The sequence below is a fragment of the Ceratotherium simum genome, chromosome 34 (genome assembly GCF_057802395.1).
Source record: "Ceratotherium simum simum isolate JZ-2026a chromosome 34, ASM5780239v1, whole genome shotgun sequence".
Lineage (NCBI taxonomy): Eukaryota > Metazoa > Chordata > Mammalia > Perissodactyla > Rhinocerotidae > Ceratotherium > Ceratotherium simum.
The window spans coordinates 3,814,539-3,826,692 of NC_141933.1; the positions used below are offsets into that span (position 1 = coordinate 3,814,539).

A 12,154-nucleotide genomic window follows, 5' to 3' on the forward strand; every position below is an offset into this window, starting at 1 on the left:
GTGTGGTACATTTGTTACAAGTGATGAACCGGTATTGACACATTATTATTAACTAAAGTCCACAGTTGACGTGAGGCTTCACTCTTGGTGTGGTACATTCTGTGGGTTTGAACAAATGTGTAAGGACAGGTGTCTACCATTATAGTCTCACACAGAGTAATAATGTCACCGCCCTAAAGTTCCCCTTGCTCCTCACCCCTCGCTCCCCCAACCCCTGGCAAACCCTGATCTTTCTACTGTCTCCAGAGTTTTGCCTTTTCCAGAAGGTCATGAAGTTGCCATCATACAGTATGTGGCCTTTTCAGATTGGCTTCTTTCAATTAGCAAGACGCACTTAAGGTTCCTCCCTGTCTTTTCATGGCTCAGGAGGCCATTTCTTTTTACCACTGCATAATATTTCTTTGTATGGATGTACTACAGTTTGTTTATTCATTCACCTATTGAAGGACGTCTTGGTTGCTTCCAAGTTTTGGCAATTATAGACAAAGCTGCTGTAAACATTCATTTGCAGGTGTTCGTGTAGACATAGGTTTTCAGCTCCTTTGGGTCAATACCAAGGAGCATGATTGCTGCCTTGTAGGGTAAGAGTCTGTTTAGTTTGATAAGCAACTGCCAAACTGTCTCCCAAACTGTACCATTTTGCATTTCTGCCAGCAATGAATGAGAGTTCCCGTTGCTCCACATTCTCGCCAGCATTTGGTGGTGTCAGTGTTTTGCAGTTTGGCTATTCTGATAGTTGTGTAGTGGTATCTCATTGTTTTAATTTGCATTTGTCTAATGACATATGATGTGGAGCATCTTTTCATATGCTTATTTGCCGTCTCTGTATCTTCTTTAGTGAGGCGTCTGTTCAGATCTTTTGCCCATTTTTTAATTAAGTTGTTTGTTTTCTTGTTATTGAGTTTTAAGAGTTCTTTGGGTATTTTGGATGCCAGTCCTTTATCTGACATGTACTTTGCAAAGAATTTCTCCCAGTCTGTCTTTGTCTTATTCTCTTGACAGAGTATTTTGCAGACATCATTTTAATGAAGTCTTACTTAGCATTGTTCTCTTTTATGGATCATGCTTTAGGTGTTTTATCTAAGAAGTCATGGCCAAACTTAAGGTCACCTAGATTTTTTCTCTTACATTATCTTCTAGGAGTTTTATAGTTTTGTGTTTTACGTTTAGGTCTATGACCCATTTGGGGTTAATTTTTGAGAAAGGTGTAAGGTCTATGTCTAGATTCTTTTGCCTGTGGGTGTCCCATTGTTCCCGCACCATTTGTTGAAAAGACCGTTTTCTGTCCATTGTGTTGCCTTTGCTCCTGTGTCAGAGATCAGTTGACTATATTTGTGTGGGTCTATTTCTGGGCTCTCTGTCTGGTTCCCCTGATCTATTTTTCTGTTCTTTCACCAACACTTAATTACTGTAGGTTTATAGTAAGTCTTGAAGTTGGGTAATGTCAGTCGTCTGACTTTGTTCTTCTCCTTCAATATCGAGTTGGCTATTTTGGGTCTTTTTCCTTTCCATGTAAAGTTTAGGATTGGTTTGTCAGTATTGACAAAATAAACTTGCTGGGAGAGAAATCAGCTCTTTTAGAGTTCACTCTTAAATATGAGCTGCCTGCCAAGGTGCACCAGACTGATGAAATAATTAATATGAGACACAGAACCCAAAACAAACATACCATGAAAAAAAAATGGAGGAAACAGATTATGCAGGGAGAATAAGATTATGAAAAGGTATTATTAGTATGCTCAGTGAGTTACAAGAAGATATTGCAACCTTGAAGTAAGATTAAAATGCTCTTTTTTGAAGCAACATTCAGAGAACAAAAAAAGCTCTTGAAATTAAAAATATTATAGCAAATATGAACATTTTGATAGCTAGATTGAAAGATAAAATTGAAAATAATCTCCCAGAAAGAGAGAGAGACATGGAAAATTGAAGAGGAAAGTTAATTAAATTAGAGGACAGTCCAGAAGGTCCACCATGTGCCAAATGAGGATACCTCAAAGAGAAAATGAAAGCAAGGAAATATTCGAGAAATAATTGAAGGAAATTTTCTGGAACTGAAGGACATGAGTCTCCTGATGGAAAAGAATCCCTGAGTATGCAGTATAAGAGATGAAAACAGAGTCACACCAAGGCACATCAATAAATTTCAGAAGACTTGGAACAAAGGAGTATCTTACAAGATTCTCCAGTTGGGAGGTGGTGGTGGCGGCGGGGGGGGCCAGGGAGGGCAGCAGCAGAGAGGGGAGGCAGGTTCCATAAAAGTTGCAAAACGTGAATGGTATCAGATCCCTCAAATAACAAACCTGGAAACTAAAATAAATGAAGCGCAGCCTTCAAAATTCTGAAGGAAAATTATTTCCAACCTAGAAGTCTGTGGCCCAGCATGTGGTCTGTTTTGGTGAACATCCCACATGCTCTTGGAGAAAGTGTATGTTCTGTAGTTGTTGGTGTATTGTTCTGTAAATATCAGTTAGTTCAAGGTGTCTGTGCAGATCATCTGTGTCTTTATTGATTTTTTTTGTCTAACTGTTATATCAATTTGAGAAAGGAGTATTAAAATTTCCAATTATGTTTGCGGAGTTGCCTATTTCTCTCTTTAATTCAGTCAAATTTTGCTTCATTATATTGAGGCTCTGTTATTAGGTGCATAAATGTTTATGATTGTTATGTTCTCCTTATGAATCATGTCTTGGATCATTATGAAATGTCTCTTTTTATTTCTGGTAATACTCTTTTCCTGAAGTCTATTTTTTTAAGAACAGCTTTAATGAGATATAATTCATATACCATAAAATTCAACCCTTTAAACTGCACAATCTAGTGGATTTTAGTACATTCAGAGAGTTGTGCGACGATCAGCACAATATAATTTTAGGACATATTATCACTCCAACAAGAAATGTCATGCCCGTTAACAGTCATTTCCCATTCCTCTCACCCCCACTTTTTGGCTATTATGAATAATGCCACCATGAACTTTTGTTTACAGGTATTTGTGTGAACATGTTGTCAATTCTCTTGAGAATATACTTAGGAGTGAAGTTTCTAGATCATATTATAACGCTATGTTTAATATTTTGAGGAATTGACAATGTTTTTTCAAAGTGGTTGAAGTCTATTTTGTCTGATATTAATATAGCCACTCCACCCATGGGATATCTTTTTCCATTTATTTACTTTCAACCTCTCTGTGTCTTTGTATTTAAAGTGAACATACAGCATATTTAAGTCTTCCTTTTTAATCCATTTTTATAATATCTGTCCTTTAACTGAAGTTTTATCCTATTAACATTTAATATAATTATTGATGCTATCAACTGCAGGTCTACCAGGTTATTTGTTTTCTGTTTATCTCCTCTGTTTTCCTCTTTTCTGCTTTATTTTGGATTATTTGACAATTTTTAGAACTCTATTTTAATTTATCGGCTTTTAGCTGAACTTCTTTACATTCTTTTTAGTGGTGGCTCTAGGATTATGTATACATCCTTAACTTTTCCGTCTGCTTAGAATTTATATTGCACATTTCACATGAAATATAAAAATTTTGCAACCACATAGGCATATGTGCTTCACTCCTGCCTTCCATTATGCTACAATTGTCTTAGGTATTATATCTATGTACATTATAAACCCCAGAAAACAATATTGTATTTGCCTCAAACAGTCATATCTATTTTTTAAATAAGAGGAAAATAATCTTGTGTATTTTACCTAGATATTTACCATTTCTGATAACCTTCATGCCTTCTAAAGATCTACTATCATTTCCCTCCAGCTTGAAGAACTTCCTTTAGCGTTTGTTGTAGTGCAGGTCTGCTGGCAACAAATTCTCTTGGTTTTCATTTGTCTATAAATGTCTTTATTTTGCCTTCATTCTTTAAAGATATTTTCACTGGATATAGAATTCTAGGTTGACAGTTATTTTACTTTCACAGTTTAAAAATGTTATTCCATGCTCTTCTTGTGTCCATGGTTTCTAATATGAAATCCACAGTCATTCAAATCATTGTTCTTCTGTAAGTAACGTGTCATTCTTCTCTGGCTGCTTTAAGGTTTCCTCTTTATCTTTGGCTTTCAGTATTTACTATAATGTGCCCAGGTGTGATTTTCTTTATATTTTTCCTGTTTGGGTTTCACTGAGCTTCTTGAATCTGTAAATTTATATCCTTCACCTAATAGAGGAAGTTTGCAGCCATTATTTTTTCAAACATTTTTTGTGACCCATTTTCTCTCTCTGCTCTATGACTCTAATTTTTTCCCCTTCTGGGACTCTAATTATCCTCATGTTAGACATTTGACATTGTCCCACAAGTCCTTAAGACTCTGTTCACTTTTGAAAATCTTTTCTCTCTCTTCTTCATATTGGGTCAGTTCTATGATGTATCTTCAAGTTCACTCTATGCTATGACATATCCGTTCTGCTATTAAGTCCATCCAGTGCATTTTTAAATTTCAGATATTGTGTTTTTTAATTCTAACATTTCCACTTAATTCTTTTTACATTTTTAATTTTTTTGCTGAGATTTCCTATCTTTTATTGATTATGAGTATATTTTCCTTTATCCAATTGAGTATCATTATAATACCTGCTTTAAAGTCCTTCTCTGATAGTTCCAACATCTTGGTCATCTCTGGGTTCATCAAGAAGATTTGTATTGTATCCTGAATATTGTGAATGCTAGGCTGTGGCAACTCTAGATTCTGTTACATTTCTTTGACGAGTGTTGATGTTTTTGTTTTAGCTGATAATTGTCTTGGTTAGACTCAAATTGAAGACTCTGTCTAGCCTGCAGTGAGAGCAGCTCAAATTTCAGTTCAGGCACTGTAGCCTTATCTGCAAGCTGTTCTGAGTCTGCCCTCTGCATGCATAGGTGAGACATCAACCAGAGACTAGGAAGAAGTTTACACACAGAACATGGAACTACTCTTCTCTGGCTCTCTCTCTTCTGAGATTCTCCCCTCACTTTGACAGCTGTGGCCACACTGACCTCTGTCCTCTGATTTCTCAAATCAAAAAGGATTCGGTTTCTATCAGAGCTTTAGGTGCCCCCTGCCACACTGTGTTCCTGGCCCAAAGCTTCCAATTTGCCACTCCCATCCAAATCTACCTCCCTTTGTTGACTCTTCAGAGCTTTCAGGGAACTGTGTGTGTTTGTTTGGGTTTGGGGTGGGGGGATTGTTTTTGTCCAGACTTTATAGTTGTTACCTGCAGAAGAGTTGGTCTTAAGAGCTTACTTTACCTTACCCTCAAACCTCAAATTTTATACCCAGCCAAACTACCATTTAAGTGTGCAGATAAAGACGTTTTCAAATAGGCAATGTCTCAAAAAAAAAAAAAGTCATCTCCCAAACTCCTTTTATTTGGAAGCAGTTAGGGAATGTCCTCTACAATAAATGAGGCTTTATACCAAGTAAACAAATATATACATGGCTCAGGTGAGCCAACACAAGAAACAACCAGGAGTCTTGAGGATGACAGTGATGGGGACAGAAGCCTAGAAAACACTGAACCACATTGTTCAGAGAAGAGCAGAAGTTTCAAGAGTGATTTCTTCAAGAAGATACACTTAACAAAACACCCAGAGTATTTGAGGATTTTGAAGAGATTTACATAATTAGGGAAGTGTTTAGATTTTAATGACTGTTAAGTACATAGAAAATTAAACCAATAAAGAGACAACAGAAAATTATTTTGCTGCAGGGAAAACAAAATATAAGGGGAAAGACAAAGTAATCATAAGATACTATATGGTTCAGCCATGAATAGATATTATCCAGTCATGATGTAAATCCTGAATGTCGATCTAGTTAAAATTATGATATAACTATATCCAGAGGAAGGAAGTACTTGAAAAGAGGGGAAAGAGAATGAAGGAAAAGAGCTAAATTTGTGGTTCTCAACTGAGGGTGACTGTGACCTCCCAGAGGACATTTGGCAATGTCTGGAAACATTGTTTGTTGTCACATTTGGGGGGAGGGGATGTTACTGGCATCCAGTGGGTAGAATCCAGGGATGCTGCTAAACATCCCACAATGCACAACTGCAACAAAGAATTAATTGGTCCAAAATTGCAATAGTGCCACTGTTGAGAAACCCTGATCTAAATCGTTTTCCACAGTGGTGGGTCAGCAAATAATATCTAAGATTTAAACATCAAGTAGCAACAATATAAGCATGTTTAGCAATTCAGGATAGATATAGAAAGAACAGACTGAAGGCTTTGGGACTGGAAAGTGGGGCTAGGTGATGGGGTCCTGTTGGCTTTGTAACAAGCCATGTAGAACTCTCTCTCTAAACTATGTACACGTACAAGTTTGATATTTTAAATAACAATTTAAGTGGAAGAAGGAAGGATTTAGAAATGCACAAAAGTGTGCAAAGGAAGGCCTGTATTCCTGTTCTTCACAGAATTTCCCTGAACCGTCATGGGGGCCAGGCTGGGGTTCTTGCCCCCCACCAGATGTGGCCACGGTTTACTCCCTCCATAAATCGCTCCATGACAGCATGTAAGGATGATGCATGGAGAGGCATGCCACTCTTCCTTACAGTTAGCTGGATCTGTGATTCGTGAACAGTTTCTTCTCCAAGGCTGTAATCTCCAAGAGCCTCAGGACTTGGTTTAACCTTCTGAAAACGTGGCAAGAGATCAAGGTGCACACCTCCTCCTGGTGGCCATGTGCCAGAATTGCAGGTCTAGGTTCTTTGAGGCACACCGGAAACCCCATGAAAGTTCAGGATGCCAACCTGGGCATCTGAGAAAACAGCAGGCATTTCACCTACTCAGTCTCTGAGGTTTCTGTCACCACATGAGCAACTCGGAGCATCTGTTTTAAGGACGACAGCTGGTTCCAAAGTTCCGTTGTGGGTTAAACTGAATTTTAAGTTTGTTTAGAGGCTGGGAAATTCTAAAGCATGGCTCTAACTTTTGCTCTCTGTCCCCATGCACTAGGAAGGAGGACGTAGCTGAATGTCCCCGTCCCACCTGGTTTAGTCCTGGTCTTGTCGATTCCACATTGAACGGCGTTGGCAGTCTTTTTGTGCCTTGTCGTAGGAGAATTTTTATAGGTATCACAGCACACGCCAGTTGGCACCTCTGTGCCCTCACTGTCAAAGTGCCCTCCGGCACACTGCCAGCTGATCCAGGAGAGCCCACACAGCCCCCGACTCTGACCTTGGTATAGTTCTTGCTTTTGGGGAAGGACTCCTTCCAAAGCTTAGTTGCTTTGGAAAGCAGAATAAGAATTTAAGACAGGTGTGGTTGAGGGGAGCTGGAGGGAGAAGGAAGAAGAGCTGAGGGGCCCATGGGCAGAGCGGGCTCTGCAGCGGGGGGTCGCTGCCCATTGTGGCCCAGCAGGCTTGAGAAGCTCGTCCTTGTGTCTGGGAACACGTGTCACACTGTCTTCACGGGGGAGGGCAGGCAGCCCGGGGTGCAGCTCCCACCCTTGCGTGCCCAGTCCAGAGAGGAACCCCTGGGACTCAGCAGACAGCCGTGCCGGAGGCAAAGACGTTCCCCTGCAGGTAGAAGATGTCGGGGACTTGAACCCTGCCCCGGCACCTGTCTAGGAGGGCACCCCCTCCCTGCAGAGGGGTTCCCTCAGCCCCAGGAGGAGGAGGGAGGAGAAGGGAGACAGGATCAGGGCCAGGAGGCCTCGTGGAGATCTGAGTCCAGTGGCAGAAACAGGGGGTGCCTGGAAAGACTGTCTTCTCAGGGAGCCACATCCAGTGTCCAGTGCAGGCCCCACTCAAAGGAGACGGTCTCTGATGGGCCTCTGAGGGGGGGAGGCGGGGAGAAGTTCTATATACACACAGCCTCAGGCCAGGGGCTCCTGTCTGTGTGGCCCGCCCCCTCCCTGGGCTCCTGCGGTCATTCTCCCATGGCAGTGCCTTCCAAGTCCCACCCTCGACACGCCCCAAGGACCGGCCCTGGCTCTGGGTCTGCGGCGGCAGCAGCATCTGGGGGCCGCGGCCTTCGCCACCCGGAGCTGCGTTTGCCATCTCTGCAGGTCTGAGTGGACCACAGCCCCAGGGTCTGCTCCTTCAGCCCCTGCCCCCCAGCTTCCCTTGAACCAAAACCAGTCACTCCAGGGTCACCTGCTAGCCAAGACGGCTCCTCCCCACTGCCTCAAGCCTAGGGCAGTGGACATAACTGCAGAGGCTGGAGGATAGGGCTGGTCCCCAAAGTCCCCCAGGGAGGGGTGGCCAGTCTCCTGGGAAGTGCACCATTGTTTGTCCCGTGAGTTCCCAGCTTCAAGTAGGGGCCGCCTCTCTGGCCACTGAGGCGGGCTGGTTTGAGCTGAAAGATAAGGATAGGGAGACAGAGGGGGCTGGGATAGCTGGTTTGGGCAAGAAAGGTGCAGGGGAGATTCAGTGACTAACCAGAGACGGCAGGGGCCACGGCACATGAGGGCCGTGGAGGATCTGGGAGCAGGCGAGCCTCCGGGCAATAGCAGAAGCCCCGCAGCAGAGGCCGCAGTCAGCCCAGCCCTCGGTGGGGAGGCCACACACTCAAGGGCGTTGTCACAAAGCACCGCGGACAGGTGGCTTGAACAACAGAAATGGATCGTCTCATCTCCCGGTCCTGGAGGCCAGAAGTCCAGACCGAGGTGTCGGCAGGGCCGGTGCCATCTGAAGGGGTGAGGGAGCCTCTCAGAGGTCCAGCTGCTGGCGGTGGGTGTGCCGGCAGTCTGTGGGGTTCCTTCCACCCCTCTCTGCCTTCGTGCTCATGCAGCCTTCTCCCTGCCTGTCCGTGTCCGAATGTCCCCTTTTTATAAGGACACCAGTCGGACAGGATTAGGACCCACCCTGATGACCTCATCTTGACTACATCTGCAAAGACCCTATTTCCAAATCCAGTCACACCCTGAGGTCCTGGGGTTAGGACGGCAACATATGAATTTGGGGACGACAACTCGGCCCTAACAGGTGTCTGGGGATGTGAAAAGAGACGATGCACCCAGGGCAGGCAGGCGGGGCAGGCTCCGGCGGGCCGCGCACTGAGCCCTGGTGATGGCCCTGGAGGTGGTGGGGGAGATGGGGTGGGGGGGTGATCACAGTTCCACCCTGAAAGGTCTGTGTGGGTGACGGGTCAGGATGGATCCTCCACGCTTGGCGGAGCAGGCGGAGCAGGTGATCAGGGCCCCATCGCTCCCGGGAGCTGGGCCCTCACCCACCCCCGGCCCCCCCACCCTCACCCCCCATCTCCACCCCCTCATGTCCTGGGCTAGAGGGCTCTGCTCATCGCCTAAGGTCAAGGCGGGGCACAGGCTCTTGGGTGCAGCCAAGTTCTCCGCCAGAGGGACTTCCTGTCCTGGGGTCAGTTGAATGGGGGGGTCCCGTGGTGTATTCTCAGGGCCTGTCTAGAGATCCCGGGGGATTGAGGGAAGTCCGATATCAAGAACTCCTGATTGCAGCTCAGCCCCAGCCCTGGTGAGCTTCTTAAGCCCCACTGTCATCAGGTCTGCATAGAAGGCCAAGCGGCATTTCCAGGGCAGATCGGAGATTATTTCCTCCAAGCTCTCCCAGCATCCTGCCCCTTGCTGTGATCCGCCAGGAGAAGCAGGTCTGTTGGGAGGGCATGGGGTGGGATCCTGCCCACGGGACTGGCAGCGAGACAACACTTTCCGTGCCTGTCACTGCTGGTGCGGCCATCAGGAGCTCAGGTGGGAAGGCAGCTTCTGAGAAAGGATGGGCCAGGGCACCTCAGATAATGGAGGAGCCAGGCTGGGGGAGAGTGACTGTGCATGTGGACCGGCCCTCGGAGGAGGGTGATCCTGGAGGCTGCCGGGCCCTGGGTGCACGTTAGCTCTTCCAGTCCTCACGGCAACTCCAGGAAGCAGGACCCGCATCACCCACGTTTCATCGACCAGGCAGCTGGAGCACAGAGAGGTTGTGTGGGCCACTCCAGGTCACCCAGCAAGTAGGTGGTGCCAGGATACGAGCTGGGCTGTTGGTGCAGAGCTGCCAGGGGGCCTGAAGGAGCTGGATGACGCTGGGAGTCACTGAGGCCCTCAGCCCCTGTGCTCGTTGCTCTGTCTCCACAGCCCCTCCAGGCACTGATGGCCCGGCAGATGCCCTCACCCAGCAGCCCTAGGGCCTGAGAACCCACCACGAGCGTTTCATTCCTTTGGAGAACCTTTCCCCAAAACACAGACCCTAAGTCACAGTGTCTCTGACACTTCAGACAAAACATTCCAGCCCCCCACCCCTCTCCAGGCACAGGAACAAACCTTGGCCAGGGTCCCGGGAGGACAACGTCCAGCTACCAAGAACACACAGACACAGAAGGTTCGGAGGACCAGAGTTCTAGGAAGTTGGGCTCAAGGCCGCAGGGGTCAACAGGCAGCAGTGGGGCAGCAGGACAACTAGATGGAGGTCAGAGGTCAAGTCCATCCCCATCCCACCCCCGCCTCCTCAACCCATGGCCTGGTTGCTAGGTGCCCCCCAGCCCACCTGCCATCAGGAGCCCAGGTCTGGCCCAGCTCCTCCATTTACCAGCGGCTCAGCCCTGTGCAGTCGCCGGGTCTCCCGAGCGTCAGAGTGCTGGGTGACAGGATTAAGGAAGGGAACATGGAGCCCTGCCCAGCGCCTGCACTTGGGACCCACGATGAGCAGGGCCCTGGAACACGCTCCTTGAGCTTTCAGGCTTCGCTCCATCTCGCTCCCCACACCCAATCCCCTGCAGGGGCGCCTGCTCCCTCTCTCCACCCGGCGCTGTTGTCTCAGGTGGTGCTCAGAGCACCTGAAATTCCATTTGTTCGTTGACTTGTGTGTCACCCAGCTCCCCGGTGAGAACGTAAGTGTCGGGAGGGCGGGGATGCACCATCCACCAGCATTACCCCTGTACCGCCTCACGTTTAGTGCGCGCTCAGAGCAAAAGTGTTGATGGAATGACTGAATGAGTGAAAGAATGAGTGAGTTCGTGAGCAGGCTGTTCCAGCATGCTTACAGGAGAAGAGAGAGGAGAGAGCTCTGCCATGGCTCAGAGCTGGTGTTCCAGGTCTTTCTCGGAGCCACCAGCATAGCTGGGGTCTGGCTGAGCTGAGCTGTTTGCTTCTGCCCTTAGAAGCTCAGGGACAACAGACTCCTCTCCTGGTGGAACTGTCACTCTTTGCCTCCATCCAGCTTCTTTACTTCCTAAACTCACCTGGTTTCCTAATGACACTCCAAGAACATCGGTGAAAAGCAGAGGCACTAGAAATCACTTTGCAAAGACCACCACCGTTGCTCAGAATTAAGTAGATTTCTCTCCGAAGGCCCCTGCTAGTACCATCCTGCCCCTGGCCGGGAGGGAGGCCGCACCCCCAGGGCAGTGTAGGGTGGCCGACCATCCAGTTTGCCTGTTCCGGGCTGAAGGGGTTCCCAAGACACGGGAAAGCCGGGGGAAATGGACGAGCTGGCCACCGCAGAGGGGAGACTGCAGAGCGTGTCCCACTGTGAGTCCCCCCGCTGGACGCCCAGCGTCGCTGCCTGGAAATGCCATTCAGGGTGAACACACCGCTCACCTGTGTGCGTGTCATCAGTGCAGGGAGCCGGGCACCTCTCATCGGGGTCTGGTTACTGGGGTGTTAGATTTGTGAGAATTTACCATGCCTGTTGATGTCTCTGTGGCTACACTGTCCTTTAGAGGTTTTTAAAGAACCCATAGCAGGAAAAGGGAGTATAGCAGGATGGTGACAGGCGATCACTGGGGTAGGGGGACAGGGATTTGGGTGCTTCTTATTTGATCTTTACAATCAAGATGGTTTTCTTCCTTCAAAGACAGTGCATGGAGTAGTTATGAACCTTGCCATCCTGTGGGTTCATTCTCTCTGCTGCCCTTGGGTGTCTGGCACTCACACCAGGAGCTGGGGGACTGCAGGTACAGAGCCCACGTGGAGGGGTTCATTTCAGCGGGTAGGAGGGCTGGGTCCAAAACACCTGTGATCAAGGGAGGTGCACGGGGTAAAGCTCTCTTTCCCCCCAATTCTTATGCTCTCGCCCACCTGGTCCGTCTTCGTGGCTCTGATTTGGCAGTGGTGGTGGGACAGTGGACAGAGCAGGTCTGCAGCTTCGCTGACCTTGATGAGGCACAGAGTGCATTGGAGATTGAGGCCCAGCCTCTGCTCTGCCTGCGGCACGTCACCTTGGGTCCATTTCTGTGCCAACCACGTTCAC

At 47.3% G+C, this 12,154-nt stretch overlaps 1 protein-coding gene across 1 annotated transcript in view; it reads left to right on the plus strand.

Annotated features, from left to right (window-relative positions):
• The window catches only part of SHANK2 (SH3 and multiple ankyrin repeat domains 2), a 576,539-nt gene that overhangs the window by 531,921 nt on the left and 32,464 nt on the right, over positions 1-12,154 (plus strand). The gene's annotated exons all lie outside the window — the stretch shown is intronic.